Source organism: Sinocyclocheilus grahami, unplaced genomic scaffold (genome assembly GCF_001515645.1).
Source record: "Sinocyclocheilus grahami isolate Dianchi unplaced genomic scaffold, SAMN03320097.WGS_v1.1 scaffold1056.1, whole genome shotgun sequence".
NCBI classification, from domain to species: domain Eukaryota; kingdom Metazoa; phylum Chordata; class Actinopteri; order Cypriniformes; family Cyprinidae; genus Sinocyclocheilus; species Sinocyclocheilus grahami.
In genome coordinates this window covers 199,131-209,607 of record NW_015506235.1, presented here as the reverse complement: position 1 = coordinate 209,607, position 10,477 = coordinate 199,131, and the positions used below count along the sequence as shown (strand labels likewise).

General features: G+C 33.8%; 1 long non-coding RNA gene across 1 annotated transcript in view; it reads left to right on the top strand.

Moving 5' to 3' along the window:
* The window catches only part of LOC107566200 (uncharacterized), a 15,540-nt gene extending 8,125 nt beyond the window's left edge, over positions 1-7,415 (top strand). The window contains exon 3 of the long non-coding RNA XR_001606484.1: positions 7,406-7,415. This is a non-coding gene — a long non-coding RNA (uncharacterized lncRNA). The remainder of the gene's footprint in view (positions 1-7,405) is intronic.
* The last annotated feature ends 3,062 nt before the right edge of the window (positions 7,416-10,477 follow it).

Genomic DNA, 10,477 nt, shown 5'->3' with positions numbered 1-10,477 from the left:
ATATATATATATATATAATACAACCAAATAGTTGATGGTAGCCATCGACTTCCACAGTATTTTTTTTTTCCATACTATGAAAGTCAATGGCTATCGTCAACTGTTTGATAGAATGATGACAGAATTATAATTTTTGGATAACTATCTCTTTAAATCTTCTGTATAAAACAATGCCTGAGAGATTTGTTATACCTCTGAAGCCTCCAAGGGAGCATGTGAAGTTCAACCTCCTGGCAATTATGAATATTTTGTTGTTGCCCTGCCACCGGAAAGAGAAAATTAATGTCATGAGAAAACAATAAGAAGAGGTTTCCTTTGCACTACTGGCCAAAAAGGATGTGCATTCATTCAAATTTGCTTTAAAACTATTTTCCCTAGATCAATAAGAACGACATTAAGTAAGATGAAAGATAAACATTCAGATATCCTCTTTCAGGGAAGCAATGATTGAATCATATCCCAAGAGCAGATCATGGAAAATAAATTAAATTTTTTTTTAAATCAGCAATGTTTATGAATCCACACACAGAAGATCTGATATCAAAGCATGAAGTGATAAAAATGATTTTGGTTGGAGGAAATCAAAATATCAAAGAGAATATACTTTAAAGGGGTCATATCATAAATGTTTTCATAATTTAAAATTTTTCCCAATGTCCACTTATAGCGTCAGTGAAGTTTGTGTGCCAAAAACGTTGATTTTGCAGCTTAGGAGGAAGTTTTGACTTCTGAAAGTTACAGTATGTTTTCACGGTACATCAAGTACATCTTTTATCTCCAAAGATCAAGGAGAATTTGATTCCTCATGATATGAGCCCTTTAACAATGACTATAGCACTGGAGAACCAGCTGTCATCTTAATATGGTTTGAGTCTAAGGTGCTCCTTAAGATAACAGCAGCAACCTCTCATCATCCTAAGCCTCTATGTCAGGTCTGCACACATCTCCTCCAGGCCATGAGGCACAAAGGTCAGAGAAACCGATAGTGATGTTTTCCCTGAGCTTCTATCCACCAATACAGAGATACTGCAGGAGATCGGGACGAAAGCAAGGAGGGGAATTATTCATCTTTAATGCAAATCATTTATAAGGCTTCTTGATAATTTAATTTGATCAAAGCCTATAAATGACTTCTTCCTGATAGCTACAGTTGTGTTTAATAGAAGCAACATCATTCAACAACTCGACCATTAGGCTTTTTCAAGTGAAACATGCTTAGAAAAATGAAAAGGGTTGGAGAAGATGCTGCAATTCTTTTGTTATCTGCCTATTGTCTAGACTGTTTTAAAAATCTAACCTTTATTTAACCAGCCAAGAACATTTGTGATAAAAAAAAAAAAAATCTTCTTCAAAAGAAACCTGTCCAAGAATGGCAGTAGCACAATAAGCATTACACACATGTAGACTAACATATACACAATTAAACATTTACATTTGATTCCCTGAACCGTATAATGGACTTAAATGTATTGAAAGTGATCGAGTAAGCATACAAGCATTGCATATTTCTATTCCACAATGCAGAACACATTAAAAAAGGTTTATTGCCTCGTTCTGTCCAGGCTTTGCCTTCAGAAATTGGACATTAACCTAAAAAAATTATAATAATAATAAATAAAAATAAAAAAATCCGGAACATAAAAGCAGACAAAAAGAGGCATGTCTAGACTAATTTAGGCAAGTGTAAAATAAATTGCCTTATAAATAAAACACCATTTAGGAAAATATCATTTGGAGTAACAGTAGTAACAGTATTGAACTGATTTTGGTAACACTTTATTTTAAGGTGTCCTTGTTACCCGTTACATGTACTTACTATTATAATAACAATTAATTACATGCAAGTAACCCTAAGCCGAACACAAACCATATAGTAAGTATATAGTAAACTTAAAGAAGTTTAATAAATAGGGTGCTATTATTATTATTATTATTATTATTATTATTATTGTTATTATTATTATTATTATTATTATTATTATATAATCAGCTCACTAAAATATATTAACTAATATTCTAATATTTATTTCTTCATATTATTTTTTATTTTATTTATTATTATTAATAATATATGATAGAGCTAATTTAGGCAAGTGTAAAATAAATTGCCTTATAAATAAAACACCATTTAGGAAAATATCATTTGGAGTAACAGTAGTAACAGTATTGAACTGATTTTGGTAACACTTTATTTTAAGGTGTCCTTGTTACCCGTTACATGTACTTACTATTATAATAACAATTAATTATGCGTAATTGCATGCAAGTAACCCTAAGTTGAACACAAACCATATAGTAAGTATATAGTAAACTTAAAGAAGTTTAATAAACTTGGGTGCTATTATTCTTAGTATTATTATTATTATATAATCAGCTCACTAAAATATATTAACTAATATTCTAATATTTATTTCTTCATATTATTTTTTATTATTAATAATATATGATAGATAATTCTGTTATCCATGTGGAAAGTAGAAACAGAAACAAGCTGACAAATAGTACTGCAATTTTGGTGAATAAGGCTTAGACTATAAATGGCTTAATTTACATAGAAGACATGTTTATATTGAAAATAATGACAACTAATTTAAATCATTTTAAATATTTCAGCACTGTTAGAACTGGGCTGAACTGAACTGTAGGTGGTTAGTGAATACAACTATGGTGTAAATGCTCAGTAAAATTACATCAAGTAAACAAAACTAGGTGCTGCACTTAACCTCGGGGAACAAACTATTGTGACCTCAGGCATGAGACCCTCTAAACTGGATGCCATGAGTATGATCTGTAAAATATTTAACAGTCCATCCTACCACATTGTCAGAAAAGTGAATGTTAACTAGACTCTTTGTAGGAACATCACATCTGACAGCGTCAAAGCCATTCAACAAATCACAAAACAGAGGCAGACAGCGTGTCGCATGATCGAGCGTTTCACTTATGTCCAATCCGCAGTCACGGCAGTGCAAACAGTACAGTGATTTGAACACAAACTAGTTGCTCAAATATTTATTTGGCATTGAATTTAGATTTTGCACAGATCTAGTCAAACATTTCAGATATTTCAAATGGACATGATTCAAATATGTGAACTGCATTGCTTGAATTCACCTCAGCATTTGCCATTAGAATTTTTAAGATTAAATGCTGCACATAAAAGTCAATTAAACCGAGCTCTGACATTTATTTGACATATAAAATGTATTGAGGAATCTGGGGTTATTTAGTTATTCTAGGAAGAATATCTTTCAAAACTTGCCCACGATACCCTTTTCAGACCAAGACTATCTCAATTCAACAATCCAATCTAAAATGTCAGTATAAAGGCAAACTTGCTATACAATCCCTAATTCCCATATAGAAAGCCAGTGGGCTAAATAACGGCAGTTTCATTGTTATAGTCAGCAGCTATCAGAAAAGGAAAATATCAAGTGGCACTGATTCAGAAATAGATTAGAAAATATTTATTGCATGTGTGCTGAAATAAAGTCCACTTATATCACGGCCAGAAAAGGAGTCAAATGAAAAGTAAATGGGAAGAACGAGGCTCAAGGATTTGCTGTATAGATGTACTGCAGGAAATCAATCAACATACACAATGACTAATGAAATAAATCAATAGGCTAAATCAACTGGCTAAGTTAAAGCCAACTAACAGAGTTCGCTAATAATAGTCACTAATACTATTGCACTGTAAAATATTTAATAATACATTTAAGTGATGATGATGATGATGATAATAATAATAATAATAAACTATTATACAATTACAATATATATATATATTTATTTATTTTATTTTTTGCTTTTTTGTTTTTCTTCAATTGCAGAGCAACCATTAAAAAAAGTTACCTGCCAAATGGCGAGTAAGCTGTTTCATATTTGCAAACTCTGAATGTTACTCACATTTGGCACTTGACGAGCGTTAATTTTATGCCCTTTCTGTATATATAACATCAAGTAGAACAGTCCAAATATATCATAGAACACACTAATATATACTGTGTATATATAAATATATATAGTATAGTATACATAGGGTAACACTTTACAATAAGGTTCATTAGTTAACTACATTAGTTAACATGAACTAATAATGAACTGCACTTATACAGCGTTTATTAATCTTTGTTAATGTTAATTTCAACATTTACTAATACATTATTAAAATCTTGTTAACGCTAGTTAATGCACTGTGAACTAACATGAACATCTGTATTTTTATTAACTAACATTAGCGTAGATTAGTAAATACAGTAACAAATGTATTGCTCATGGTTAGTTCATGTTAGTTAATATATTAACTAATGAACCTTATTGTAAAGTGTTACCATAAATAGTATGTAATACATATAGTATGTTACAAAATGTTGCTTAAGTCATTGACCGAAAAAGCAGCAGTCTTCAGTTTTAGTCTATTTTTTAGCTTGCCGTAGTTGCATTTTCACAACCCCTTTCAATATACTGTACGTGTGTGAAACCTCTTCAGAGGAACCTTTACAGAGATCTCATCCAGGTGTAACGTTATCTTCCTCTTCCCACTCTGTTTTTAAAATACCATCACTCGCTAAAGGATAGAGACATGAACCCCAGGAACAAGTTCACTCGGCGCGGCCTTAAAAAGAGCTTCAATCTTCAACTACATCAGCTCAGGGTGGCTGGAGAGCGAGTGAAAGAGATGTGATAAAGCGTGCGTGTGTGATGGAACTCGTGAAGAATCAACTTTTCGAACGGCAATCATGGCTCAACAGCCTTTCAGATCCTGCAAAACGACACCTTAGTCATGGACATCTGTACCTGTTAGCTTCGTCTCCCTACCGTTGAATGAGCTAGAATTAGTTTATTTTCAAGCAAAGAATGGCGAAATATCACACATCTGTCAAATAAAGATACAACAAGCATTCAGGATCAAGGTGGAGCGGCAAACCAGCATTATAAAACTTAAACAATGACTAGCTAGATGGGGGAAAAAAAATATCACAACTGTTACCCATGTTCAAATGACATTATGCAGACAGAGCGAAATCAATTAACTTCCCACTGCTTACATTGTTTTGGGTCGGAATGGCAATTGAGATTTGAGCCAGCTGTGAAAAACTGATACAAGACATCTTAGGTTGGTGATTTGGGAGCATTGTGAACATTTCAACATGACACACCTGCTGGTGTCAATGAAGGTGTAAGTTTGATACCCAGGAATATTTTTAATTGAAGTCTACGAGGGGAATAAGATAAGCTTTCTGTTCTGTTGTTGGTCCGTTCATACTCATTTGCACCGAATGAACTGTAATTTACACCCATTGACTGTCAGACTGATTCCTGTACTACAATGGAGGTTCAAAACAAGTATGAATGTGTGGGTCTTTAAAAGAAATACTGGGACAGCAAAGCTATCAGATATAACACAATGGCCCTTTTTATGAATGAATACTGTATTCAAAGAACAACGCAAAGAATGCAAAACTGTATGGTCTGTCAAGTTGTATGCAAAAAGTAATTTATTCTTGTGATGCAAAGCTGAACTTTCAGTCTTCAGTGTCACATGATCCTTCAGAAATCATTCTAATATGCTCATTTGCTGCTCAAGAAACAGTTCTTATTGTCAGTGTTGAAAACAGTTGCGCTGCTTCATATTTGAAAGGAAACTGAAATTCAATGCATCCTTACGGAATATAAGTACTCATATCTTTTCCCCCCAAAAAAAGCAAAAACAAACAAACAAACAAAAAAAAACACCTGAACAATAGCATATGTTGAGTAGAAGTGTTAGTGGGTAGAAGCTTCAAAAACAAACAACATCCAGATTTACATCCAACCTGGTCTCAAGACAAGCCGTAGACATTTGTACAAGATGGCAAAATCATAAGAGTTCTTATTGTCAGTGTTGAAAACAGTTGCGCTGCTTCATATTTTAAAGGAAACTGAAATTCAATGCATCCTTACGGAATATAAGTACTCATATCTTTTCCCCCCCAAAAAAGCAAAAACAAACAAACAAACAAAAAAAAAACACCTGAACAATAGCATATGTTGAGTAGAAGTGTTAGTGGGTAGAAGCTTCAAAAACAAACAACATCCAGATTTACATCCAACCTGGTCTCAAGACAAGCCGTAGACATTTGTACAAGATGGCAAAATCATAAGAACTTATATGAATTAACCAAAACATAACCATAAAGTCCAAATCTACAAACCCTATATCACTATAATAGTAAAAAACAAACTACAGTCTGTCTATGAGTTTAAAAATAAGTTGAAATCCTATTTTCTTACCTTGGCTTTTTAACTTTGTATGTTAAATTTTTGTTCTGGATTTTATTGATGTTTTTATTATTATTACTATTATTTTTTTTTCTTCTTTCTGGCTTTTTATTTTATTTGTACAGCACTATGGTCAACTGCTGTTGTGTTTATCGGTGCTTAATAAATACATGAAATACAAATGCAAAATATAAATACTTAAGTTTAGGTCCTATGATTTCAACATTATTTTGTATGAATTATTGTGCATTTTCCTGAGAGTGTTTTGTTTCAACACACATATTTTCAAGCAAAATATATAATAGTGCCTAAATACTGGATCGAAACACTAAAGTAGGACTACAATTTTCACAAGATGCATATGAGAAACAATGCCAAATACCTATCCAGTGTTCAAAAACATGACTCTTTTTTTTTTAATAACAACATGTAAAATATTTTCGGGAATGTTCCTTCATTAGTGCAATATAGCAAAAAATAAAAATAAAAAACTACAAACCTTTATAGTATGATCATTTACTGTAAATATTATAATATTATACAGCATATTAAAATAATAATTTACATATGGATGTAAAGTTACAGAGAGAAAATATTCCAATGTGTAGAAGTGAAATAAATAAGAACTATCCAGTGATTACGAGTTTGAATATCCAGTTTGCTCCAATTTTCGCAACTTGAATAAAAAGAGTTATTGGTATTTAAAATGCTTTTACAATTGTATTTTATCTCATTAGATAACAGACTGATCGCATTAATAATTTTATAACTCAAAAGTTGTTTTGTTGCAGCCACTGTCTGGCTGTCAGTGCACATGCTTAAACACAATGGACCTTGGTCTACCCAAATTCGAGTCTAGTTTGCATCATTTCCCAATTCCACACCAATCTCGGATCATCATTAAGAAAAGTATTTCATCAACTCTTTTTCAAAGTTCTGACACAACATCAGAGGGAGTTTCTGGCCAATTATTCCTTTAAACTCTGGCACCCATTGTTCCTACAATTAGGGAGACACAGTCTAATTTATCCACAGTGCTGACATATGGGCATTGGTTCATACAATGCCATAATTACCCATCAAAAAATATGGGGCTGCTTATTTAACTGCTGTTAATTAGTCAAACAGTCACAAACTTAAGGCAATAATTTCCCAGCCATGAAACTTAATGCAGATCTAATTGATAATTGGTGTATGCTTTTTTTTAGTTCCACGTCCAAGAAGGTTAGCAGTTCAGATTTCAGTACCGTGCACTACCTGCTCTTTTAGGTTGGCTGCTTCTTTCTCTGCTGGTACATGAACTTAACGCACAAAACGTAATATCAGTTGCAGCGTTGCTACAGCTACCATCAAAATTTAGCCTTAAATACAATTCTGTGAAATTCTCACACCATACTATTGTTCTTAAGTGTCTACACAATCATAACTGTACCTGCTGTTAAAGGCCAATAATGGACATTATTATATGAGCTAGAGCCTTATGTTCAGTTTTAAACATTAATGTGTAGCTGACATGACATTTCAAGCAGTTGTCCAGAGCAACCTGCTATACTTAAATAGAAACTATTTTAAGTTCTAGTTTATTTTTATACATGTACTTTTTTGCCATCAGAAGAAGTCCATTAAATTAAGTAGTAATATAGACAACAAGGAATAATTAACTGCAAAAAAAATAATTTGCAGCTGCATGACTATTTAAAGGAATATGGAAAATTATCATTAAAAATGTATGTTGTTTAGCCACCCTCATGTCACGTTTATGGTGACATAGGCAAAATCAATTTTTGAGCATTTCCAAAATTAAAATGTAGCTATATCCCTCCAAATCAGTGTGAAATACCACGCTTTACTATAACTCTGTTGCAGCGACATATCATTCTTATCAGCAATTATCACAACGTCCAGACAAATCAGACTATACATAATACAATGGTACATAATATTCCTATGATGACATTAACATCATCATAGGAAGCAAGATGAATAATCACAGTTTCAGGTACTGAATTATATAAAAAAAAAGACTTTTCATACCATATGCATGTAATGAATTGCACTGAATTGATACTCATAAGCAGATTTAAACAGAAAAAAACACACACTGTAACACATTTATCCAGAAATCTATTCTATGAATCTTAGGCCCAATTCTATTTTATACCCCTTCTCCTTCCCCTACCCCTCCGCCTTCCCCTTGTCCCTTGAAACAGAGTGTCAAGGGGTAGGGGTGAAAATATTCCCCTAAGAATTGGGACACCACTACTATACCGTCACACGTCATCATACGTCGTCTAACTCCTACAATACACACACCTATACTGGTGTGCATTAGAGCCTTTAATTACTGTTTTATATTAATGCGCTGCTTACTGACACACTCACACATTCACACACATACACATATATCGGAGATCACGCAGCTCACACATCCAGGAGAAAATAAACTTGTCAACGCTGCCCCGCGACTTTTATTAATAACAGTTTAAATACTGAATCGCTACATTATATTTTCCAGCAACGGGAGGATAAAATAGCTGTTTTTGAAGTAAACTCACTCAAAAAAAAAAGAAACGCACAGATACGCATACACGCAACATTCATCTCTCTCTCTCTCTTGAATTGGCAATATTTGAGAAAAGGGTTTAGCCATTTATAACTATTGGGGGTACTACCCCGCCTCAATGTCTATGGTGGTTATTGCTCTGATCAGATATGTAAATATGTTGTGGCACTATCGTGCAGTCTGTTATGATATGACGTTAGCAAACTTTAGCAATTTTTTTGCAAACATTTATTTGAGTAACATGACCGTAAATATGAACTCACGATTGAATGTAACATAAAACTAATTATTACTTAAACGTAAAATCTTTATTAATACCAAAAATGCTTACATTCATGTGTGTTTTTGTTCGCTCGGGCAGCCATGTTGCCGCTGAAGCTGGTTTACGCTGAGATAATTCATACCCCTTCGTTTGAAGTGTGGTCCCGAAAAATCTTCGTTTGAAGGGCTATCTGGCCCTTCCCCTTACCCCTACTCCTCCAACCAAAAGAGAATAGGGACACCCCTACCCCTTCATGTGAACGTGCGAAACGGAGGAGTAGGGGAAAGGGGGAGGGCTAAGGGGTAGAATTGGGATTGGGCCTTAATCTTACCTGTAAGTAAAAGTTATCTGCCATGTGTTTGGTTTTGGCCTCAAGCAACTGTGAGAGCTCCCCTAATGGTTGGATGTCTTCTTCTTAATTTTTAATGGCGGTTGGCATCCAGCTTATTGGTGCAGTATCGCCACCATCTGTTTCAGAGTGTGGATCAATCAGTAGGTTTACAATCTAATTCTAGACGATGATATGAGAAAAAAGGGGGAATAGGAGCAAAAATAAACTATCCATCATATCCTATAACAAAGCCAAGTATCCCTTAAAAAAAACAGTTCTCTAACCTGAGCTCTTTCAGGCATACTTAGGGTTGATTTTAAAGTAAGTTTCTGCACCTCTATTTCTTATAGTAGTTTTTTTTCCCATCATCTCTCTTTGTGTGTTGTACTTCCTACACTGTAGAATTACATGCTCCACTGATTCTTCTTCCTGACATTCGTCACACAGACCAGACTGGTGTTTCCATACCATTTTTAATCTTTTATTTAGAGCACAAAGTCCCAGCCTTAACACAATTTCCTCTCTCCTGTTCCCAATTTCTACCCTCTTTGCTTTAATACTCTTTTGAATTTGGTGGATGGGATGACTCCCTTTCCCCTCTTTATCTCACATCTATTGCCACATTTGGTTTATTTTTCCCCAGATTATGCTTTTCACTTCTGCTTTACTGATTCTTGTTTGCATTTCTACGTTTCTCTTCATCAATGCCCTGTTTGCCACCTTATCTACTTTTTCATTCCCTTCCACTCCTATATGCGCTGGAACCCATTAAACATTTACTTGGCCTCCCTGATTTGTTATTCTTCTAACTGAGTCTCATATAGTATATCTTGTCGACTTTTTTGAATGTACAGATCTCAAAAGTTACTAGAACTGATGATGATGATGAATCTGAACATATCACAACTTTGTCTATTCACGTTTTTTTTTCCACCCACCGTAAAGCAACTACAATTGCCAGCATCTCCACTGTATATACTACTAAATTGTTAGATGTTCTTCTGGTTGGATGTATTGCCTGCCACTATGTTCTAAAATAAATGCAACCAATCATGAA